Here is a 4,886-nt window from a genome sequence, read left to right as displayed (position 1 = left end):
GACGTCCACTTTCAGCATTCTCCTCAACGGTGTTCCCGACAGCCCTACTTCAGTCTAGATTACTGAAAATATGCATGATGGTGTGCCATCAAGTGTTACACTACAGAACTTCATTCCACCTTCCTGCAATGTTGTAGGATCTAGCTAGGTTTTTACATGAAGCGTTTAATTCCTATTCTTTTTCTTACTGTGACAGCCATTATAGATGAATCATTAGGGGTAACCTCCATTGATGGCATTACAAGGCCATTCTTCACTGTTATTGCCTAACATGAGGGGCATGAGAGTGATTGAACCTGCCTGGTATGTTTGCTGGAGTTAGAGAAGACTTTGGAGCAACTCGGAGTGGAGTTGGGCGATGTTAAGCCAAAAGTGCAGCCAGATGGCTGGTATGTATGTATAGCCTAGATATTTCTATATCCCTCGTCGATTCTTTTGTCTCCTGGATTTCTGCCATCGAACAATTTCTATTCCTGGTATTGCTGCCATCGGGCTCTATGTAAATTAGTATTATTTGAAACAAACTGTTGTATGTAGCCGAAAGAAAAATTGGAGATATTTTTCTGGGTATGTTCACTATTTGCATGATTGTGAAAAAAGTTTCATTTAATTGCATGGTCAAAACTTTTATGAGATGCTTCTTTGCACCATTACAAGTTAGAAATATGAACTTTTGTAGTTCGTTGTTATTGTTATTTCATGACTTGCTTTTTTTAAGAGAAGTGGAAACTATTTTCCGTTAGCAGATAAGTACACCTTTTGTATTGGTTCGCAATTCCTCGGGTGAAGCAAACACATTTTCACAAGAGATGTTTACTTTCATGAACATATATATTAGTGTTAGCTTGAGTTTCAAGCAGCATACTTAGTATGTACTCCAAACTTTTGTGCGTTAGTTCATATGTGCATTGCCACACACAGTTACTTTTATTTATTTATGTTGGCACGTACACTTTTACTATTGGCTATAAAGCATGTCTCAATTTTGTTTTTTGTTTTTGACATTCATTTGAATTTGCTAAACCAACTAAATACTTGCCTAGGAAGCATTAGAAATGTACTATACTCCTGGTCATGATATGGGTTACACTTATTTTGCCAACATAAAAGGAACAAAGCCAATGACCGCGCATTGAAAAGCCAGTGACTTCCATTAAATTAAGGTTCACACTTCATTTTTCAACATGAAACCAACGAAGTCAATGTCCCCATGCAGCGAAGCCCTCGTGACCCTGCTGCATGCCCTGTTCCACCAAAAAATTCTCAAGATGGAGACCGTGGTCACCATTCCCGTGGACCTTCAGGTGAAGGAGAATTTATAACATTGAGATATCATATAATTGTTCAATTATGAAGTTGCTAAAACCTTGATTGCTCTACGAATGTGATGCAAAAGCTTGTGCATGAATCAAGTCTTTTTGGTGGATGGATCATATTGCTCACCAATCTGAAATGAAGAATGCAAGCCATGATTTTACTTTCATCACTTATTTATGTCACTTAATAATCTATTTGATTCATTTACCCGCATTATGGCCCGTAGCAACGCACGGACATTTTACTAGTTAGCTTTATTTTTGACCCAATCATCTCAAGGGACATGCCACTTTGGAGTGCACGATCTGATTAGTGCGAGTCGTTGGAGCCATGCATGCATGCGTCAGAATTAAAGTAAGTCCTGGATGTGTCGTGTTCTAAATTTGTAATTAGTTTAGGCGCCACGAGATCCTGCTCCCTCCATAAATTATAACGGCTCGATGTGGTAACCGCACCAACCAGCTTCTTCAACACCAATTCAAATCATAGCCAAGATGGCCAGCTTCGCCTCCCATCCCAGACCAGCCATGACCCAACCGGCAGCACCAGCTCCACCGACGAGTTCACTAGAGCGTGCCACCGCTACCGAGAGTTCACCGGAAGACGCCCTATCCGAAGATAGCCTCAAGAGCTTCATATCCTCGCTCCCATCAAGGGAGGGGTGGCCACAGCCGCTCACCCAGTACAAGGGCTACTGGTTCAAGCCGGGGATCCTGGATGGGGTCCTGCACGCCAGACGGGCCTTTGCGCCCCGCGCCGACGACGTTGTCCTTGCCACGCAGCCCAAGTGCGGCACCACCTGGCTCAAGGCCCTCGCCTTCGCCGTCGCCACCCGGTCCCGCCACGTCGTCGGCGCCGCCGACCACCCGCTCCTCACCCGCCACCCGCAGCACCTCGTGCCGTTCATCGAGATCCCCGGCGCTGGCGGGGGACACGTGACATCGGCACGCTCCCGTCCCCGAGACTCCTTGCCACGCACATGCCCATGTCGCTGCTCCTGCCGGAGACGCGGAAGCTCGGTTGCCGGGTCGTGTACCTGTGCCGGGACCCCAAGGACACGCTTGTCTCCAGGCTGCACTTCGAGAACAAGCTGGTGGCGCGGGGCGGCTGCGCCGGCCTGTCCATGGACGACGCCTACGGCATGTTCTGCGAGGGGTTCTCGCCCTACGGCCCTTTCTGGGACCACTGCCTCGAGTACTGGGAGGAGAGTGTGGCGAGACCGGACACCGTCCTCTTCCTCAAGTACGAGGAGATCAAGTCGGACCCGGCGCGGGTCGTGAGGAGGCTTGCAAGCTTCCTCAGCGTCCCGCTGACTGAGGAGGAGGAGAGGTCCGGCGTGGCGGAGGAGGTGGCGAGGATGTGCAGCTTCGAGACGCTCACGGGGCTGGAGGTGAACCAGGTCGGCGGCGTTAGCCTCGGGAATAGAGTTCACGTTGATAACTCTGTGTTCTACAGGAAAGGCGAGGTAGGGGACTGGGTGAACCACATGAGCCGTGAGATGGGGGAGAAGCTCGACGGCATCGTCCAGGAGAAGCTCCAGGGGTCAGGGCTTGTGTTTTGAGCAAGAGCCATTTGTTATGTGTTGTGTTCTCCTTTGCACTCTGCTTGGTGGTGCTGGGCATTTCTGTAAGAGCTTGAACTGTTTCTTTTAAGTCTGCAAGAGCTCTGTGTATGTTGATTGTGGTTTAATATATGCTGGAAATAAGAATAAAACAGCTTGACTCAGCCGGATGGCCTCATAGACTGTGATACTCGATCAGTCCCTTGCCACTGGATAGTCGATCAGTCCCTTGCCACTGGAAATAAGAATAAAACAGCTTGCTGCCAAAAGCATGTAGATTGGGAATTACCTGAACTCCGAAGATGAGATGGGTTCTTCAGCGACCACTAGCGTCTCACTCGCCACCCTCATCATGTCCCCTGGTGTGAGATTATGCACAAGAGATGGTAAGAACAAGATTACGCAGCTTTCAGACACTTACCAGCCTACAAGCTGCAAGAAAATTACAGGTGTGTGATACCAGTGTCAACTGTATACCATAAGCAAGCAGCCATTAATTTGAATACCTCGGGGTTTTCTACAATTTTTTTTAACAAGTAGCCATTTGATCTCGACACCTTTTGTCCGCACACTTTTGCAGGATCTTTCAGCCAGGAAGGGTGATCAAAATTAGATAAAAAATACTTGGCTGCCCCCAACTGCTGCCTGAGTTTAGATTTGACCCCTCAACCTTGTCCTTTCAACATTCCAAAACCATGTACTTTTGGGCTCCCATTCCGGGTTAAGTGGTTTCAAAGATGACAGTGGCCTTGTTTTGAATCAGACCGGACACCATGGCACAATTTCAGCCATGTCACCAATTCACCATAGGCTCTCACTTAGGTTTGCATTGCGAACAAATCACTGCTCATGGCCCAAGGAGACTCTCAATTAAGGGTATAGTCAGCTCTATTCCTAAAAAACAAATCTGCAACAACAATTAAGAAAACGTCGGTAGACAAAAGATCCGATGGATACATTTCTAAAGCAACGTACAATTGAGTATGGCATATGCGAAATATTATACTGTGTATAAACATGTTTGGAGATGCTTTTAGGGCTGCATGCATGTGGTACATCTCAAGATAACTAGACAGAATATCTCGGGAGATGGAGTCTGGAGGGAGGCATTTCTCCATGTGCTCGGATGCGTCGTGTTCTACTAAATTTCTAATTACTTTTGGGTTTAGGCGCCATGCGATCCTGCTCCGGCCATTAACTATAACGGCTCGATGTGGTCATCACACCAACCGGCTTCTTCTCCATACATTCATAGCCAAGATGGCCAGCTTCTCCTCCCCTCCCACACCAGCCATGGCCCAACTGGCAGCAACAGCTCCACCGACGAGCTCATCTTTTTTTTTTAGAAAAGGAGGAGATCCTCGGCCTCTGCATCAGAACGATGCATACGGTCATCTTTATTAAAAAGCAAATAAGTTCAACATAGGTCCTGAAGTCTCAAAACGAACGAAGCAAAAAAGCTCACAAAGAGCATGATGGTAAAAATAAAGCCACAATCGGCTGGCAAAAGAAAGATAGGAAAACTAAATGCCTATCCTATTACATGACCGCCATCCAAACCGGTTGAAAATAGCTCGAGCTACCATCTCCCATCGGATAGATCCAGTAACCAAACACTCCCTGGCCTCTGTCTGATTGAGTAGCGACCACATACGGATCAACGAAGTGGCTCGGAAGATAACCTGCAAAAAATGAGTATACGTTGTTCTGTTAAAAATCAAATCATTCCTGCAGTTCCAGACTGCCCACAGTAGAGCACATACTCCTACACAAATGTGTCTCGCTGTTTCGGATTCTATCCCATCAAGCCACGTCCCAAATAACGTGTTGATATTATTCGAAGGAGTAATATTAAAAGCAATGTGAACAGTCCGCCATAATATTTTCGCCATCGGACAGTCAAGAAAGAGGTGTTTGATGGTCTCATCCCGGTCACAAAAACTACATCTTGTAGAACCAATCCAATTGCATTTTGTCAAGTTGTCCTTAGTTAAAATGACTTGTTTGT

General features: G+C 46.5%; 1 pseudogene; it reads left to right on the top strand.

Moving 5' to 3' along the window:
- Positions 1-1,796: 1,796 nt before the first annotated feature.
- Positions 1,797-3,030, top strand: LOC119361954 (annotated as a pseudogene).
- The last annotated feature ends 1,856 nt before the right edge of the window (positions 3,031-4,886 follow it).

The sequence above is a fragment of the Triticum dicoccoides genome, chromosome 2B (genome assembly GCF_002162155.2).
Source record: "Triticum dicoccoides isolate Atlit2015 ecotype Zavitan chromosome 2B, WEW_v2.0, whole genome shotgun sequence".
In the NCBI taxonomy this organism is placed as follows: Eukaryota; Viridiplantae; Streptophyta; class Magnoliopsida; order Poales; family Poaceae; genus Triticum; species Triticum dicoccoides.
Note: the sequence above shows the minus strand (reverse complement) of the source record. Positions and strands in the feature narration are given on the sequence as shown.